General features: G+C 35.6%; 1 non-coding gene across 1 annotated transcript; it reads left to right on the top strand.

Annotated features, from left to right (window-relative positions):
* Positions 1-464: 464 nt before the first annotated feature.
* Positions 465-571, top strand: LOC142168489 (small nucleolar RNA R71). Its single transcript, XR_012698347.1, has one exon. It is a non-coding gene; the product is annotated as a small nucleolar RNA R71 (small nucleolar RNA).
* Positions 572-21,794: the final 21,223 nt, after the last annotated feature.

Below are 21,794 nucleotides of genomic sequence, written 5' to 3'. Positions count from 1 at the left end.
TAGAGTTATTTTTCTGCCAAGCATTCGCAGTACCTCCAGGTGAACTCCATGAAACACTGAGGTGCCTCTGACCCATTGCATTAAAATTGTAGTTCCCCACAGCATTTACTTCCTCAGTTGAGGCTTGACACTCATGAGTAGGGTGTCCTCTTCCACATATATCACAAGTTGTGTGAGGCTCATTTTGTATCGAGACTAAGGTCAGCTTCCTTATTTCTTTAGCCATATCATTAAGTTGTACCTGCACAGATGTATTAGCATAAACTTGGTGAACACCAGTTGATCTTCTTCTTTCAGCACTCTCAGAGGGCCACTGATTTGCATCTTTAGATAACTCATCAAGAATTGTAACTATCTTCTCTGGAGTCTTCTTCATCAAAGGGCCTCCAACTGCATTGCTCAATGTTCTACCCAAGGCCGATGTCAATCCTTCCCAAAAATCCTTGAGTTGCATCCAAAGTTCAATTCCGCTATGTTGACACTTTTTAACTATCTCCTTAAACCTCTCTGATGCTTCAAAAACAGTTTCAGTCTCTTTCTGGCAGAAGTTATGGATTTCACTTCTAATCTTTCTCGTCTTAGCCGAGGAGAAATATTTATTAAGGAATTTTCTGGTCATTTCCTCCCAAGTTTTGATCGATCCACTGGGCAAACTCCGAAGCCACTCCTTAGCATCATCTTTAAGTGAAAAGGGGAATGCCCTTAAATACACTGTATCTTGTGACACCTCATTGTATTGAAAGGTGTTCATAATCTCCTCGAAGTCCATTAGATGAGTGTTTGGATTTTCGTTTGGCTTCCCTCTAAAGACACATCAATTCTGAAGGGTTTAAAGCAACTCTTGCTTTAACTCAAAATTGTTTGCTGCAATTGGAGGTGGTCTAACACTTGATAAACCTTGATTGTAGACCGGTCTAGCATAATCGCCAAGTGGTCTCCCAGGCAAGGGTTGATGTTGATTAAGTCTGAGACCCCTCTCTTCTTCATAGATGTTCCGCGCATCTCTAATAGTTGCTTCCTCAGCATCCCGTGTAGCTTGTTCTCTTCATTAGGCTACTTCTCTCTCAGCCAAATCTACATTATCATCACTGTTTCAAGCCATAGTTTCATTGGCTGAGGATTGCCCAACCTTTTCTGAAGTCTCGGTAAAATTTCTTTCCTTCCTCAGTTGTGGCAGTTATTTTTCTATCTCTGGTTCGTATGGTAGTACTTCCTTCGCAGAAGTTCTAGTCATGCACCACTTTGAACCTGTAACTTGCGCACAGTCAAAGAACACCAAACGTAAAAAGAGAAAAATAAAATAAAAGAAAAAGAAAAATTCCTGAATTAGCACTATAAACTATTTCAAACACTATTGATTGCCAATCCCCAGCAATGGTACCAAAATTTGACGAGCTCGAAACACGCACCTAAATTATGCTCGCTAATCAAATATAGTATAGTATAACATTGTATCCACAGGGATTGAATTTAAACAGTATTATTGTAGTTTCTAGCTTGGTTGCTATCCAAGATGATCAACAATTGATATTTCTATAATTTCTAACTGCAATTAACTAAGAATCTAAAGCTATTGACTAATGACAATTGAAACAAAGTAAGCAAGGAAGTTATTAGTGGGAGAAAATAGGGGTTGATAGGATAGGTGCAAGATAATTGTTTGGGATCTGACTCTAGATAATTCACTTCTAATGTTCAAGTGAGTCTCTCGAATTCTCTCAATTATTAGTTCAAACGTTAAGCAAAACTCCTCTTTCGATTAAGTCTTAACCTCATCATGCATCTCGGAAAGAGAGTCATCCTAGGCTCATCCGCTCGTCATGTACCATACCTCTTCCTGTAATATATAAAGTAAGTGGGACCCTGGAGAGGGGCCCCTGAGGGCTGAGTACACCGCGGCGGTACTCAATAAGTATCATAGACTCTCTCTAACTCAAGTTTCTGGGATAAGGCTTAACAAAAATAATGCAACTAGCATTCGATATAAAATGATAATAATTATATCAATTCATGCTCTTTATCATTTTAAATGAAAAGACTAGAAAAATATAAATCATGATACAAACTTTTAAAACATTTATATAAATCCATGATTCTAATAAAATCATACGAAACCATTTCAACTTCATTAAGTCATTGAAATCACTTTCGGCTCCTTAGGCCTAAACATAACAAAATTATCTCTTAGCTTTTTACCGAGAGTACTATACCGACACCGACATAATAAACAACTACTAGGTGATCGACCTAGCAATAAGTATTTGACCCTACTTGTCTGGGCAGCTTCCCGTAGTGCCGTACGAGTCGACTTAACCTCATTACTTTAAGTAATGATCATTTGCCCTCTCAATGAGGGACTTTATCCTACAAACCTCGGCTTATCCTTGGAATGTGTAGTTCCATGAAAACGAACTCAACATTCGAACCAATCTCGGTGGTCTCCACTAGTAACTCCCAAAACATTTGATATCTCTAAAGTAGATTCATAGCATAGTAGCCTCAAAGGATCTATTTTCATCAAATCATAGCTTATGGCCAAACTAAACCATTTGAATAAAACAATCAACTATATGATCATTTTCATGTCAAAGCCTTTAGCAATTTAACATCCATCATTCAAAAATACGATGAGTGTTATCCATTAATCAAGTTTCAAAAGAAATATTTTTCATAAATTACCTCTTTATCACTCAAATACTTTACATTCTTTCCAATACATAAGTTTAAATAAAAATTATAACATTTTCCTCAAGCATCATTTACCTTAAAATCTTTAAAAATAGAATTTCTCAATTGTAAAATAACTAGACATTCTTTATGAAACCAAACTCAAAATACATGGTGACATCCTTTCTCGCTTGTGCCCCACAAGTACTGATGCACATTTACAAACAAACTCTTGTAATAACTCAAATATGATTTTGGAGAAAATCCCTCAAGAAGAGTAAGTTTTAATCAACTTACCTCAAGTCCAAGCTTCAAATAATAGTACGACGCTCCAATTCATTTAGAACTCTCAAATGTCGCCAACAAGCCAATATCTACATTAGACATCCCAAGACATCAAAACGTTTCCAAATATATATATGTCGATACCTATTTAAGGTTAACAAGTTGACTGTAAGTCTTCAACAAGCCTAATTCATCCAAACATATCCCTTTTATCCTTAATAGATTCCATCCTTGGCCTTTAATCCCCAATCTAGGTTATAGGATTCAATACTTAATCATTATTAAGATATTGAAGCAATATAATCACCAACCATCCTAACAAGATTCAAAAATTCACTATTCATCTTCTTCCCCATTCAAGAACCCTAACTCACAATACTCATTTCAAGGACTAACATAATTCTTCAACCAATTGGTACTTTCTACTTCACAATACATTCCAAATTCTTAATCCATAGTTGTATTTAAATATAGGGTAGAGAATTTACCTCTTGTATCTCAAACCCTAACGTGAACCCTTTTGAATGAATCTTGAAGATTAGAGGAATCCCTATGAATTTCAATCCATGTAGATATTAATACTACCATTAACTAGTGTTAATCCATTATAAGAATATCATAAAACTCACATTTGATGTGTATTTCGGTTGAGGATGCTCCACCTTCTCTCTATAACCCAAAACATAGCCAAAAATGTAATTTCTTTCTCTCTCCCCGACCTACTATTTATAAAAAAAAAATGAGTTGTGTAGGCACATTGCGTACCCTACGCAGACTTGCGTAGCCTATGTAACAAAAGCCTCCCCCTCCTCCAGCATGCTGATTTTGCCTACGCAGCCTGCGTAGGCTACGCAAGAAGAATACACAGGCTTGCTGGGTTTCCTTCCTCCCTATTTTCTCCACCATTCCAAGCTATGCCTTTATTCATGCAACTTAGTGACCTTCAACCCTCAAAATATTCATGTCCAAGTATTTTAATGATCTCGTTACCCTCTTGAGGGTTCGCAAGCACTTCAAGGTCTCGCAAAATATTCTCTTAAGCTCGAACTCGGCTTAATCTTGTTAAAAATATTTCTAGGGCTTTACAGAGCCCCACTTCATTTCGGGGTCGTGTATCTTAATAATAATAATAATAACCACATAGCCTAAATATGATTTTTAATATGAATCATGGCTCAATAAATCTAACAAGTAGGAAACGGATAAAATAAAACATGATAGTGACAGAGTCCAAAAGTCAATTGGGATCATAATTACCCCAGTGCACGCCCACAAGTCGGTCACCTAGCATGTGTGTCACCCCAACACATCACAAATAATATAGTTTTCAGGGATAAATACCCTCAATTCTAAGTTTAAAAATATTACTTACTTCAAAACACGCAAATCAATACTCCGAAAAGCCCTTCCCACGCGTATCGGCCTCCGAACAACTCGAATCTAGTCACAAACAACTTAATAACATCAAATAACACTGTAGGAAACAACTTCAAATAATAAAGCTTCGATCTTTATCAAACTCAAAAAGTCAACTGCGGCTCGCACCCCGAAACCTAGTCAAACTCACAAATTCCGAACACCCATTCAATTACAAGTTCAATCATACCAATTTCATCCAATTCCGACCTCGATTCGACCTTCAAATCCTCAATTTTCACTTTAGAAATTTTTTACTAAAAACCCCATTTCTACAGTTTAATTCACCAAATAAATGATAAAAACTAAGATGGAATCACGAATAATGAACAAATCCGAGTAATAAATGCTTACCCCTATCCAAATTGTGAACATTCCGTCAAAAATCGCCCAAACCCGAGCTCTACAACTCAAAATATGATATAATAACTCTAACCCTCGAAATTGGTTTTTAGCAGTCTTCCCAAGTACTGTGCATCACGAACGCTGGACCCATGTCACGTTCGCGAAGACCAAAAATGATTTGTCCGGGAAAAGGCCTTCGCGTTCGCATCCTCCACCTCACGAACGCGATGAATCAAAAGTCCAAGCCTTCGCGAACGCGGCCTGGACCTCGCAAATGCATAGGCTAAATCCTTTTCAGCACCTGGCTGCTTCACGAACACAAAATCTCCATCGCAAATGCAAAGAAGGGCGACTGCCCAGCCCCCAACGCGAAGAAGGAAACTAGAACTGAGGCATCAGCAGTCAAAAAAGAAGGTGGAATGGTCTGTAGCCCATCCGAATCACACCCGAGGCCACCGAGACCCCGTCCAAATATACCAACAAGTCCTAAAAAATAATACGAACTCGCTCGAAGCCTCAAATCACATCAAACAACACCAAAATTACGAATCGCACATCGATTCAAGCCTAATGAACTTCCAACTTCTAAAACTAATGTTGAACCATATCAAATCAACTCCGAGTGACATGAAATTTTGCAGGCAAGTCCCAAATGACACAACAGACCTATTCCAACTCCCGGAATCAAAATTCGAACCCGATATCAACAAAGTCAACTCTTGGTCAAACCTCTCAACCTTTCAAACCTACAATTTTCCAAGTTTTGCCAAAAAGCCTCAAACCAACCTATGGACCTCCAAATCAATATCCGGACATACACCTAAGTCCAAAATCACCATAGAAAGCTATTGAAACCATCAAAACTCCACTCCGGAGTCATCTACAAAAAAGTCAAACTCCGATCAACTCTTCCAACTTAAGATTCCCACCTTGAGACTAAGTGTCCCGATTCATTCCGAATCTGCCCCAGAACCAAATCAACCACTCGGATAAGTCACATAACTATAAATGAAGAAGAAGAAATAAATAGGGGAACGGGGCTACAATACAAAAAACGACCAGTCGGGTCGTTACATTCTCCTCCTATTAAACAAACGTCCGTCCTCGAACGGGTCTATGATCATACCTAGAGTCTCAAATAGGTGTGGATATGTACTCCGCATCTCCCTCTCGTCCTCCCAAGTAGCTACCTCGACTGGATGACCTCTCCAACGAACTTTCACTGATGTTATATTCTTCGACCTCAACTTTGGAACCTGCCGGTCCAAAATGGTCACCGGCTCCACATCATAAGTCAAATTCTCATCCAGTTAAACTGTGCTGAAATAAAAAATATGTGACAGATCACCATAATACTTTCGGAGTATAGAAACACGAAACACTATGTGAATACCTGATAGACTAGGTGGCAATGCAAGTCTGTAAGCCACACCTCCCACTCTTTCAAGCACCTCAGAAAGACCAATATACCGAGGGCTCGGCTTGCCCTTCTTCCCAAACCTCATCAAACCCTTCATGGGAGAAACTCTGAGCAACACCTTCTCACCCACCATATATGCAACATCACAAACCTTCCAATCAGCATAACTCTTCTACCTAGACTGTTTTATGAAGTTGATCCTGAATCAACTTGACTTTCTCCAAGGCATCCCGAACCAAATCAGTGCCCAACAACCTATCTTCCCCCGGCTCAAACCAACTAACTAGAGAACCACACCGCCTCCCATATAAGGCCTCATAAGGAGCCATTTAGAATACTCGATTCGTAGGTGTTGTTGTAGGCAAACTCTGCAAGCAGTAAGAACTGATCCCATAAACCCCGGAAGTCCATAACACAGGCGCGAAGCATATCCTCCAAGATCTGAATGGTGCACTCGGACTGCCCGCCCGTTTGGGGATGGAATGATATACTCAACTCAACCCATGTGCCCAACTCTCGTTGCACTGCTCTCCAAAACTACGATGTGAATTGCGTGCCTCAATCGAGATAACAGACACCGGCACACCATGAAGACGAACAATCTCACGGATATAGATTCCATGATTCCTTCTTCAATTTTGGAATTTGATTGAAGATTTTAAAAGAGAAATTTGGAGTTTTTTTTTCTAAACTTTCCTAAAGTGAATAATTGAGATTTGAACATTGATTCGGAGTCGGATTTGAGTGAAACTAATATGGTTGGACTCGTATTTGAATGGCCTATCAAAATTTGTGAGTTTTTTTGGTTTTGAGATATGGGCCCTGATTGACTTTTTGGGTTGACTTTGAGTTTTGATTAAAGATTCGACCTTTATCGTTTGGGTTGGTTTTCTTTCGCATTATTTGATGTTTTATAGTTTCTTTGGGCTAGTTTTGAGTCGTTCAGAGGTTAATTCACACGGGATGGCATTTCTAGAGTGTTGTTGGCTTGCTCGGTATTTGATTTGGCTTGTTTAAGGTAAGTAATATTTTTAGAGTGTTGTTGGCTTTTGTATGTGCAGTTGTTTCTCATTAATTTGTTCTACAAGTCACCTTAGCATAGTCTTGATCTCTTTCAGGTCCACATCCCCAGGTTCTTTGTTCCTATGAACTTCACAAGTAGAACCATCATAATAAAGGGTGGGGGGAGGATAAGAAATATAAGTACAACCATGAAAGTGACCATCTTGACCACCACACATACCAAACACATTCCACAAATAAGATTGAGTTGGTGCACATAACTCGCTCCGGGAATATTTTGAGAATTTTGCCACAGGTGATTTCCTTCACAATATATATGAGGATCAATAGTAGAATTATCGACACCTAAACTCCCATAAGTCCAAGATGTCATGTTTCTCAAATCAACAATTAGAATAAATAAAGTTTTAAAAAATAAAACAAAATAAAAGTTTAAACTTGAAAACTAGCAATAAGGGTGGCAAGTGGACCGGGCCCGGTCCTAAGTGGGCTTCGCGGGCCCGGTCCTAAGTGGGCCGGTCCTATGCGGTCCGGTCCTAAACGGTCCCGGGCTTCGCTGGCTTATTGCTGGAACCGGCTCGGGACCGGGACCACGAACTAACGGTCCCGGGTTAAGTGGGCCGGTCCCAGCCTAAGTAGGCCTAAACGGGCCCAACAGAAACTTTCTATTTTTAATTTTTTTTTATAGAAGTTAGAGATAAAAAATAGTAATAAAGATATATAAGCTATATTCGATTTATATACTATATATACATGTTAAAATATATATATACTATATTATATATACATAGTATACATCTTAAAATATACATAGTATACATCTTAAAATATACTATATATACATGTTAAGATATATAAGCTCTCTCTCTCTCTCTATATATATATATATATATAGTAAGATGTATATATAGTATATCTTAAGATGTATACTATCGAATATGACTTATAAACTATGTATATATATTATAGTATATATATAGTATATTATAGTATATATATACATCTTATATATATATATATATATATACACACACTATACTATATATACATAGTATATAAGTCATATTCTATAGTATACATCTTAAGATATACTATATATACATCTTAAGATATATATATATATATATATATATATATATATACACACACTATACTATATATACATAGTATATAAGTCATATTCTATAGTATACATCTTAAGATATACTATATATACATCTTAAGATATATATATATATATATAAGATATATATATATACACACACACTATACTATATATACATAGTATATAAGTCATATTCGATAGTATACATCTTAAGATATATATAATATATATAGTAAGATGTATATATATTATAGTATAGTATAGTATATACTATATATACATCTTAAGATATACTATATATACATGTATATCTACTATATATATCTAGTATATCTAGTATACTATGTATATATAGTATATCTTAAGATGTATATGTAGTATAGTATATATAGTATATCTTAAGATGTATATATAGTATAGTATATATAGTATATCTTAAGATGTATATATAGTATATCGAATATAGTTTATATATCTTATGAGATGTATATATAGTATAGACTATAGTATAGTATATATATAAGCTTATATGTATACTAAACTATACTATAATATATATACATCTTACTATATATAAGCTATATTCGATTTATATACTATATATACATCTTAAGATATACTATATATACATGTATATCTACTATATATATCTAGTATATCTATATATATATATATATATATATATATATATATATATATATATATATAGAGAGAGAGAGAGAGAAGTTGTATACATAGTATATATATACTATACTATACTATACTATACTATACTATACTATACTATACTATACTATACTATACTATACTATATATACATAGTATATAAGCCATATTCGATAGTATACATCTTAAGATATACTATATATACATGTATATCTACTATACTATACTATATATATATATCTAGTATATCTATGTATATATAGTATATCTTAAGATGTATATATAGTATAGTATAGTATATATATAAGCTTATATATATATGTATATCGAATATAGCTTATATATCTTATGAGATGTATATATAGTATAGACTATAGTATAGTATAAATATAAGCTTATATATATATGTATATGTATATATATATATATATATATATATATATATATATATATATATATATATATATATATACTATACTATACTATATTATACTATATGTATAGCTTAAGATATATAAAAAGACAAAAATATTGTAAAGAGATATTCAAATCAATGCGTTATATTTTTATTATAGCATTAAAAATCATGGCAATATCTTTCTTAGTCTTCCTCCCCCTATGGAATGAGCACAACAAGGTGCTAATACCACCATTGAGAAGAAAAAGAAACTAATCAAGATGTGCCAAAATACAAGTTACATATTAATTTACATGGTATCTCTTACAAATTTTATAAATCCTTCAAGGTCCGGAGGAATTTCCATTGGTGGTGGCGGAAATGAAGCTTGGTCATCACCGCTTCCAGGCGAAGCATCATCCTCCGCAAGTTCAGCTAGCATTTCTTCGTAAGCTTCGTCTACCTCTGGTTGTGATTCAGCAAGTCCAAAATTTCTTCTTTCCGAACGGATCCAATCTCTAAAAAGTACTGATTTTTCCAAGCTCTCCCTCATAGACACTCTATAATCACCGAGTTGAAGTCTTGCTTGACTGAAAGCGCTCTCTGATGCCACTGTTGAAGCTTGAATAGTTAAAATATCTCGGGCCATCCTTGAAAGAATCGGAAAGTATTTTTCTTTGTCCTTCCACCATTCCAAAATATTAAAGGAGCCGTCGGGATTCACTTCCTCAATTCCCTGTGAAAAATAAACTTCAAGCTCATTTAGTTGTGAAAAATCACTAGTACTAGAACCTTGAGAACCCCTGAACCCTGCCCAAGCACTAAGTGCTCTTACTCTCGCAGTTTTTTTAGATGATTGAGAACTAGAAGAAGAAGGAGTTGGAACATTTGGTCTAGCATGATCTAATGCAACTTGATAAGCATTATACATAGTTTGAACATTTATTTTAATTGAGGCTATTGCGTTCGGAAGTTTAGACAACTCCTCATCTTCAAGTGTTAAACCATTATAAATAGTTTCATACCAAAATTGAGGACCTCCTAATTTCATAGTAGGATTTAATAATGCAGCAATACCATAAATAGGGGGAATAGGGAAAAAATATTTTTTAAACTTTTTTCTCATGGAATCAATAGCAAGTTGATAAATTTTCCCACTCTCTGAAAAATGATCAAACAAATTTGCAAGTTCTGCAATATAAACTAAACAGTTAGAAATAGTAGGATAATATTACCCAGAAAATTCATTTGTAGCAGTATGGAATTTTTTTAAAAAAATCTACAAGCATTTTAACATTAGCCCAATCCGCATTTGTAAGGTGCTCATCATCATCACTTACATGAGCATTAAACGTTGAGTTTATGGGGTTTCTATATTCATATGCAACACCTAAACTTTTATACATGTAATTTCATCTAGTTGGACAAGGTTTAGGAACCTTTCTTTCTCTTAGGCCAAATTCATTGCATCTTTTAAAATATTCTCTAAGTCTACTTCTACGGTTTGAATAAAAAAGCCAATTAAGAGTTATTTTAACCTTTTCAATTTCAACATTTAAAATTCTCATACCATCACCCACAATTAAATGGTAAATATGATAAATACATCTAACATGAAAAATGTTACTAAATACAGGACTTAGTGTAGTGGTAAGCAAGGCTACAGCATTTGTGTTACTAGTAGCATTATCCATTGAAACTGACATTATTTTATCACTAATGCAAAAATATCTACAAATATCCGCAATCGTGCTAGAAATAAACTGCCCTGTGTGACGTGAATTAATTATTCTATAAGCAATAATGCGCTTTTGCATTATCCAATGCTCATCAATCCAATGACTGGTAACAGTAAGGTAATCACAGTCATTACCACTTCTACCAATATCAGTTGTAATAGCAAGACGACAATTTATATGAGTAAATAAATAGCGCAAATATTTTTCATATTCATGTTTATATTTATAAATATCACTCTTTACGGTTGTGCGAGGAAAACCTTTATAAGTAGGATTATAAACTTTTCTAATATAATGCATAAAGTGGAGGTTAGAAGAAAAACTATAGGGTAAGCACATAACAGTAACCATTTTTGCCAATTCCTCCCAATCTTTTTTTGGATCATAATATAAAATACCACCGGTAACAGTGTTAATTCCCGGTTGAAATTGATTTGACCCGGTACTAAGGTCAGCCTAACTAGGTGCACTTGTCCCCTCAGTCAAAGCTTTCATACGAAAATATCTAGCTTTATCTTGAGGGTGTAGCAATATGTGTCTAGTCACCCCCCCCCCCCCCCCCCGACTTCCAACATATTGAAAAACTAACTCTTTGCCACAAGTTTTACACTTAGCCCTATTTTTTTCTCTTAGTTGAGTAAAAAATTACCAAACAAGAGATGTTTCTGCCCGTTTAGAAGGTTGTCTAGAAAAAGTAGGGGCACTAATAGGAGGGTCAGACGGGGGATCATCTGGATTATTATTAGTTGGGTTAACTTCAGGAGCAGGACTAGTGGGTGTATCGTCATCCGGTTGCATTTCATCAAAATCTATTTCTTCATCATCATTTTCATCAATAGTTGGATTACCATAAAGAGCATTCATATATTCATGGTTTAATTGTTCACCGGGTGCAATATTATGGCAAAATTGACTCTCGGTAAATTATAATAAACTATTATCGCTATCAAGAATAGGAGGTGTAGGACGGGTAACATGTTTGGGTCGGGGAGCCGGGGGAAGTGGAGGAGGAACATATTGGCCACTAGATTCACCACTCTTCAATTTTTTCTTATTTTTACTAAACATATTTTTTAAGGAATAAGCCATCTTAATTAATCAAGCAAAGTAAATAAAACAAACAAAATTATAATATTAAAACTTAAGAGTTGGAACGAGTTTACCGAATTGACGAACAACTTGTTGGAAATTGATTATCATTGAAGACTTCAATTCACCAACTTCACAATTGTTTCACAAATTGTAACAATAAAGTAAGCAATAGTAGCAATTATAGAAGTAAATTAGAGAGAGATTGTGATAGATTGATGATTTTGTAAGAAAAAATGAAATAATGATGGGTATTTATAGTTGAAAATAGGGAAAAAGTGTAATTATAAAAAGTTTGGGATTAAAACAAAGTTGGGGAGTTAAATGGCTATTTTTTTAAAAAAAAAATTAAAAAAAAAATAGCAGTTGGGCCCGCTAGGCCCGCTAAGGGACCGGGCCGGTCCCGGGCCCTGGAGGGTCCAAATCATAGGACCGGCCCAATGGTCCCGGGCCTGACGGGCACAAATCATAGGACCGGCCCACAAGACCGGACCAGGCCCGCTAAAACCGGACCAAACGGTCCTGGCCTGTTTAGCTGTTTGGCCCGTCTGGCCCGCGGTCCCGGGCCGGTCCTGGGCCTGGACCGGCCCACTTGCCAGCCTTACCTAGCAATATACACAGCTACAACTATACCGTTAGTTCCCCGGCAATGGCGCCAAAATTTGATCACGCCCAACTCTAGTCCTAAAAAGGATAAGTTGTCGCTGCAAATATAATCCGGTTTAAAAGTCCGAAATCGAATCCCACAGAGAACTAAGGTTTAGCTACAACTGTTCAATATCACTCAGAAGTCAAGCTCGAATAATTTCTAAGTTATAAATATTAAGATTCTTATGTCTTACTAATTAACTAACAAATTAAAGTAGTAAATTAATAAATAGGGATACTAAGGGTTGGAGACAAAATTGGAAAAGTCTAGAGTTATAATTTTTCCAATTGTCGGAATCATTCCCGCTACTTCTTCTACAATCTCGCCTATGTATTCTCTACTGATCATGAGCACTCGACTTATCATAATTCTCTCTCGAGCAACTACAATAATTTACAAGTCGTATTCTCTCGAATTACGTAACTCGCACTTTTTCACCGCTCACTATGATCACGTCAAAGCTTCGTTATCTCTAATCCCGCTTTTAAACCCTCCGTATTGATTTCTCACACACCCTCCGTATTAATTCATAAGAGTGATTTTGTTCAACAACTACCAAAATATGCACCCTTTCTCAAGCAATACACACTAAATAGGCACAGTCAATCGATGGCCATTCAATCAACTGAAATAAGCATGTAGTTAAACAAGTAGAGAAATCCAAAGGCTAGATCATATTAAACGTAATTAAAAGTCATCCTCCAAGAGGTTACATCGAACCCGAGATGCGAAAGTTTAGCTACTCATAACCATACTAACAATCATGATAATAACTGAAAGCATTAAAATACAAATTAAGAAAAAACATAAGAGAAAACTCTTGTGATTCGTTGCTTTCATGTGTTTCGTTGCCTTTTTCCTCTCAAATCATGTCCTACCCTAATCATCTCTCCCCTAAAAACTAAGTTTAGGAGGTATTTATAAGGTAGGGTTGAGATCTGCACATCCAAACATAATGAAGAAATAAAAGTGGCTCGGATAAGCATCGTCGGCATGGGGCATTGTCAGAGGCGCCAACATTACCCCGCGAGGCACTGTTAGAGGCACAACCATTTCCCTACGAGGCACTGTCAGAGGCGCCAATGACAGTGCCCTGGACAAAGCCTTGCACTGCCTATGGTCATCACTTTTCATTGCCTTGCACGTCTTCTTTTATTTCTCCATTTGGCAAAGAAACAGGATTACAGGCTCAAAGGGGTTAACTAAGATACATAACAGTTAGGTGGGTAAAAGATTTTGGCTCAACAAAGAAATGCCTATATCACTTCCAAAACTAAACAAGACTACTATTTCGCTTTGCAAACACACGGAGCAAGTTCTAGACATCAAATGCAATGCACAGAATACACCAAACCTCACACACACATGGAACATAACTCACTCAAGATTGGATCATCAAGACACCCTAGTCAAAGCAGTTAAGCAAAGTTAAGATCATACAATTTAAGGTACTTATACAAGAGTCAAAAACTAAGCCTAAGCGCCATAACTAAATCACTCGCTATTCTCAAGGCATAATAAAGTCAAGAAACAATATCTTCAATTTAATTCATAGCACAAGGTTTCCCTGCTCCTAAAAATAAAAACTAACTAAACCCGGTTCAAACAAAATCCTTAAAAAAGAACCGCGACACGAAGAAAAACCAAGGGGGAATTATTACACTACCTACAAAAGAAAATCTTTTTGTCTTTTTGTTTCGACTTAATCTCTCCAGAAACCTGTCGAATGATATCCATCATCGGGATAAATCAAAAAATTTAATTTTTTATGGTTTTTGTTTTTCAATTTTTGTTAACTACTCAAAAAAAAAAACTAACATATATACATACAACATATAATTATCCCCCACCCCACACTTTAAGTTGTGGCATGTCCCCATGACACATAATTAAAAAGCATAAGGTAAAGAAAACTTTCCTGAATTTTCTTCTTTTCCGAGAACTTATGAACTCCACCCCTAATTCTGAATTCATTCCTCGTTTTCGCTCCTTGGGATTCTTTATGGAGCTCATTAAGCCTAATTCTTCTAAGGATACCTGCAAGACCCGCACTTTTCTTTTTTTCTTGTCCTCATCTTGAGCGGTAAATTGCTCGTTCATGATGATCCTTAACTTGTTTCTGCATTCTTTCACAGGATAAATCCATACATATTCCTGTAAATCCCCAAAAATAAAATCCACATGATCAAGGTTAGAGTGAGAAAACAAAGAAGAAAGGTCAAGTGAATATTCCTCTGGTATGTCCAAGACTATTTGTTTCTCATTCTCTTCTACCAAATGTTGCAAATATGAAAATGTGGATGGGGGTTTGAACTCTTCTTTCTTTGCTTCACACTCAACCACAGCCTTATTTTCAATCATCTCAGTTGAATCAGAGTCATCTTGAACAGTGAAAAGCTCTCTCTGTGGATACTCATCCTCTTGGGTAAGCTTATTCTCACAGGGTATCTCCTCCATATATTCACACGCAATGAGCTTTCTAAAAGTGTACTTATTATTTGACTTTTTTGCATTTTTAGGTTGTCATGGCTTCATCATCTTGTGTAAATCTCTCTACCGGCTTATTTATGAACTTATACAGAAGCTCTTCCAAGCTACCATTCTCCCCTTGAGGTGGTTGTCTTACTTCGCTTCCTTTCCAGTTATAATAAGGGTATTCATCCCAACCAGAGTCATGTCACGACCAATAAAATCCCACCACAGGCGTTGTGATGGAACCTAGTCTCTAAGACTAGGTAAGCCGATTTTAATTATATTTTTTTTAGCCATTTTTTTAATTAAATAAGTAACCAAAACTAACAGCGGAACAAATATGAATGTACAACCTCCCAAGACTGGTAGTACTAAGTCACGAACTCTAACTGAATACATGGAATGATCACGAGGACCGAATATACAGTACTGTTTGATTAAAAATTAATAGTACAATGAAATAAAAGGACTCCAAGGGACTGCGACGACCAAGCAGCTCTACCTTGAATCCTTACGATCCCGCTTTAACTCTTCTCAAGCCCAATAACTCCAATACCTGGCTCTGCACAAAAATGTGCAGAAGTGAAGTATGAGTACACCACGGTCGGTACCCAGTAAGTATCAAGACTAAGCTCAGTGGAGTAGAGACGAGGTACAGTCAAGACACTCACTAGTCTAATAGCCTGTGTAATATAATATACAAAATAATAGGAAGCAGATAACAATAAGGGCAACATAAAACAACCAGTATTATGCACAACAGACAACAAGAATACCATTAATATCGCTTAACAATTAATAAATACAATTATACACAATAAATCAAATACTTCAAATAAATGTCTTTCACATATAATTCTTTCAAATAACTCTCTTTCAAATATAATTTTCTCAAATAATTATCTTTCAAATATAATTCTTTCATATAATACCTTCTACATAAAAATCCTTTCAAATAAATATTTTGAATATAATCCTTTCAATTAAAAAGTCACCATGTGACACCTCGTTTCATAATCATAAAAATACGGGTCTCAGCCCATTTTCATATTTTTCGTAAACACGGGTCTCAACACATTTTTTATATTTCCACGGCACCTCGTGCCCATAATTAAATCATTATATTTCCCCCGGCACCTCGTGCCCTCATTTTATATCACAACTGCACGGACAATTCACGTGCCAAATATCATTATCATTTAATCACAGCACCTCGTGCCCATAATTTATATCACAACTACAGGACAATTCACGTGCCAAATATCATTATCATTTAATCACAGCACCTCGTGCCCACAATTCATATCACAACTGTACGGACAATTCACATGCCAATATCCTCATTATTTACTCACGGCACCTCGTGCCCATATTTTATTTTATAATCAGCCTCGCAATAGCCACAAGCTCTCAATTTCAACATAAATCAGATTGTCATCAATTTACCAACAACAAGAAAAATTGCACAAGGTATAAAAATAAACACAAGAATATCACAACATCACATGAAAATCATCAACCCCACAACCCCACATCATCACACATCGTCCCTGACAATAGCCACCCTTATCGCTCCTATTGCCACCCTTATCACTCCTATAGCTACCCTTATTGCTCCGTCCAGACAATATCAATTGCCACCCTTATCGCTCATATTGCCACCATTATCGCTCCTATTGCCACCCTTATCGCTCCGCCCAGACAATATTCTAACAAACACAACCACAATGAAATGCCACCCTTATACCCACATAATATCAACGGTGAAATGCCACCCTTATATCTTCAAAATAATAATTAATACAACACAACAATTTACACGAGAAATTATCACGGCAACATAACAAAATCAATTCATATCACAATTTGCCCAATGGCTACAACCAAAATTCCAAAGATACAACCAAGTCAATTAATTTCACAACAAATAGTCGAAGGCTCCACACAATATATACAACACCCAAAAATAATCAACAGAGATAGAAATTACTCAACATAAAGTAAAGTCTTTATTAACTCTAAATTTTCGATAATTATATAAACACCTCTTCTTAAGCTCATTTAATTAATTATTTACAGAGGAAAAAATCTAAAATGAAATTAAATTCCAATAATTATCAAACCAGCAAATTCACGGAATTTCATAAATAATCAAATAACAATCACATCAACTTGTCATATAACAACAGAGTCAACAACAAGGATTTAGCCACGACAAATAGATAATTAAATATATGCCAACAATTATCCAATTTACTACACAATATGCTCAAGACTTTAACTCAATAAAATTTACACATATAAACCAAGTACGTACTCGACACCTCGCGTACATGATTTTCAATTACACAAATTGCACATAAGACTCAATGCCTAAGGAAAAAATTTTCCGCTCGAGGTTAAACAAGACACTTACCTTTTTGAAGTTAGGTCGATATTCCAAAATAACTTTCTCACGTGAATTGATCTCCGGACGGCTCCAATCTTTCTTGAGCCTTCCATACATTACTACGAGGTTCCGTAAATTCTAGCAACTTCAATCTATTTATAAACATAATAAAAGTGAACCATAATTAGGAAGATTTTTATGGTTTCAACTCATTTGAGCATTTTATCAAACATTAGGTGTGCAAATTTGGTTACAAGATTCTTCTACATGATTTTCTTCATTCCACAACCCAATCTTTACTTATTTGATCTCAACAATCTTTCTACAAACCTTATTGGTACAAACATATATACATAATACTCTTACACCCAAGAATCATACTCCCAATCACCAATCTTTTACCCCAAACTCGAAATTGAAGACTAGGGGTTAAATCTTACCTCTTTGATGAAGATCTTGTGATTAGCTTCTTTGATTCTTGAAAATTTGATGATTAGAATGTTAGGTTCCCTCCTTCTCTCTCTAAAATGCTCTTACCTCTCTCTAAAACCCTCCGAAAAATACCCCAAAATAAACCCCAAAGCCTATTTATTAAAATGGGGTCGGGTTATGAAAATAGAAAAATTAACCCTCCGAAAGCAGGTCTGCGGTCGCATAATGGACCGCGGAATGGGTATGTGGGCCGCAAAATTAATCGCAAAATCGGTGCCCAGAACTGGGCTCTTCTGGTCCATTCTGCGACCAATTTGTGGTCGCAGAAGCAGTTTTACGATCGCATAACTATTTTGCGATCGCATAATTGGTCGCAGAATTGCATTTTTCCAGCCTTTGGTAATTTGGTCATAACTTCTTGTAGGAATGTCCAAATGACAAACGGTTTGAAGCGTTGGAAACTAAACACATAGACCTTTCTTTTTATGGTAACTCTTCATATCAAGAGACATATTCTCGTTTGAAGTTAGGTCTTGTGTGAACTCACTTGAAACTTTAGTCTATTATGAAATTTCCAACTTCAACATTCGATGATGAAACCTATCGAATCAAGTCCGATTGACCTCTAATTTTGCACATATGTCATATGTGACATAACAGACCTATTCAAATTTTCAAAATCGGATTCCGACATCGTTATCAAAAATTCAACCTTCGATCGAACTTTCCGAAAATTGTCTATTTTTCAACTTTCGCCAAAATGCGTCGAATTGTCCTATGGACTTCCAAATCCAAATCCGAACATGCGCCTAAGTCCGAAATCACCATACGAAGCTATTGACATTATCAAAATTATATTCCGAGGTCGTTTGCTCAAAAGTCAACTCTTTGGTCAACTCTTTCCATTTAAGCTTCAAAATGAGAATTTCTCTTTCAATTAAACTCTAAATCTTCCGAAAATCAAACTCGACCATACCCGCGGATCATAATACATATTATGAAGTTTCCCGGGACCTTAAGTCGTTGAACGGGGCATTAAATCTTAAAACGATAAGTCGGATCGTTACAAGTCAAGATTGTGCCCATATGAATTCCCATACCTGTACGAACTAGAAACAGAGTGAGACTGTTCAAAATACAAACCATAGGAGGAATACATATATGCTTGACAATCAACCCATAGATGATTTCAATCGCATTTAAAACACATAGCAGACCGCTGATAATATTCAGCTGCTAACTCTTCAACCATTTTCTTAGGCTAGCTGTACTCCATCTTCACAACATTTAGAGTTCAATATCTACAATAGCTTCTCCAACTTATTAGGAACTACAAAAAAATTCTTGAAAAGAAGTTAACTAATAAAGAAAATAAAAAAAAGGAAAAAGAAAAGAAAAAAACTAAAACCTAATTCTTGAATTAGCACTACAAACTATTTCAAACACTATTGATTGCCAATCTCCGGCAACGGCGCCAAAATTGACGAGTGCAAAACACACACTTAAATATGCTCGCTAGTCGAATATAGTAAAATATAATATCGTATCCACAAGGATTGGAGTTAAACAATATTATTGTAGTTTGTAGTTAGATTGCTATCCAAGATGATCAAAAGTTGAGAATTATGTAAATTAAAACTAAAATTAACTAAGAATCTAGAGCTAATTGACTAATGATAATCAAACAAAAGTAGCAAGGAAGTTATCAATGGGAGAAAATAAGGGTTGATTGGATAGGTGCAAGATAATTGTCTGCGATTTAACTCTAGTTAATTCACTCCTAATGTTCAAGTGAGTCTCTCGAATTTACTCAATTATTAGCTCAAACGTTTGGTAGAAATTTCTCTCTCGATTAAGTCTTAACCGCACAATATGAACCAATTTCCGCTCGGTGAAGATATGCACGAATTCGTAGTGGATTGGTCTTTAGGAGAATCTCTTTCAATTATCCTCCTAACTAGGTCTAAACAACAATTCAACTAGCCTCTTTCAATTACTAAGAAGAATCAATGAATTCAACCGACAAGATAATGCAAAAACATCACAAGTTATGCCTCTCTCGATTACATAAACATGTGAATATAGATGCAACAATTAAAATATCCAAAATGATTCATTTACCGCGCACTTTTCACCCTGTTTTGTTGGGGATTTGAAAAAACGTAAACCATGCACATTGTAGTTCTTTGAATTAGCTTTCCAAAAATATATTGTGAAGCCCAAACGGAGTTCCGAGCGAAAAGTTATGTGCATTTTACTAGACACTACGTAATATACCTACTCGATTCTTCGTTTCGTTCCACTATCATCCGTTGATCCCCGAATACGATCCCGGCTTAATTCCTTGGGCTTTTACTCAGACTTCAAAGCTCCAAATCACTTCAATTCATTTTACAACATCTACATAGCTCGGAATCACTCCTACACAGTATAAAATACATAATTAGTGCTTAAACTCAACTAAAGTACAGTAAATTGGAATGTAATAATCGACTAAAACATGAGAATGTAGCCTACCATCAGTACGCCGTAACGGATTTGTTGTGTTATAGTAGTTTGTGGATGTAGAGTTTGTTCTCGGTATTGTGATTTGAGATTTGGGATTATGTTATTCTGGGCCCCTCTGGTAGTTGACCTATGGGTCCGGTTATTTGAGTTTACTGTTTTATTTCTATTTATGTTTCTGTTATTACTGTTTCGTACAAGTTATTTATGAGTGACTTGCCATAGCCTCGTCACTACTTCGTCGAAGTTAGGCTCAGCACTACATGTCATCGGTTGTACTCATGCTACACTTCTGTACTTCTTGTGCAGATACTGGTGTTGGTCCCGGCGGCGCGTAGCGGAGACTGCTCGGATTCAACTGCTTTTGGAGACTTGAGATAGACTTCTGGCGTTCGCAGTCCCTGGAGTCCCTTTCTATCCCATTTTTACTATTTTTCTTATTTCAAACAGTTATATTTCGTTCAGACTTTATCTGTAGAATTCTAGAATGCTCATGTATTCGTGACTCCAGATTTCTGAGAGATGTTTAGACTATGCTACGTTCTATTTATCACATCCATTATAGAATATTGCAGTTTCTTATTATTAATGTTCTGATTTAAAATGTTAAACTGGTTAAGTAATTAGCTAATGTTACTTGCCTAGCAAGTGGAATGTTAGGCGCCATCACCACCCCGAGGTTGGAATTTCGGGTTGTGACATTACCATAACCATTATGAATCACCCACGTAATGGGTAATCAATTTAATAATATTAGTAACGGGCAGGAATTAAGTAGGGAAAAATAGTTACAAATTATACCCTTATATAAACTCCATTAACATATCTTGTACCCCCACCAAGAAATTCACGAAATTATACTGTCAATTGTCTATATTTTTAATATTCTCTGTTGTTAGAAGATCTTATTCTCTCCTATTGGAAGGAAGTTGCGATTATCAATAAGATTTTTTTTCTTCTTATTCTCTCAATATTTTATTTTTATTATTTGCTATTCATTTAAATTTGAAAAAGTAAAGTAAAATTGGTTATTAGAAATTTGAATTATTCTTTTATTTGCTTTGACCACAAAAATTATTTTTGGTTAAACACCACTGGAAACAAAATTCAATTTAAAAAATTTTAATTTTTAAATTCAAGTCTAAGTGAGCTTCAATGGAGTTTTAGTTAATTTTCTTCACTTCTTAAATTATCT

This window comes from Nicotiana tabacum, chromosome 13, assembly GCF_000715075.1.
Source record: "Nicotiana tabacum cultivar K326 chromosome 13, ASM71507v2, whole genome shotgun sequence".
NCBI lineage: Eukaryota > Viridiplantae > Streptophyta > Magnoliopsida > Solanales > Solanaceae > Nicotiana > Nicotiana tabacum.
This window is presented reverse-complemented; position numbering and strand designations above follow the sequence as displayed.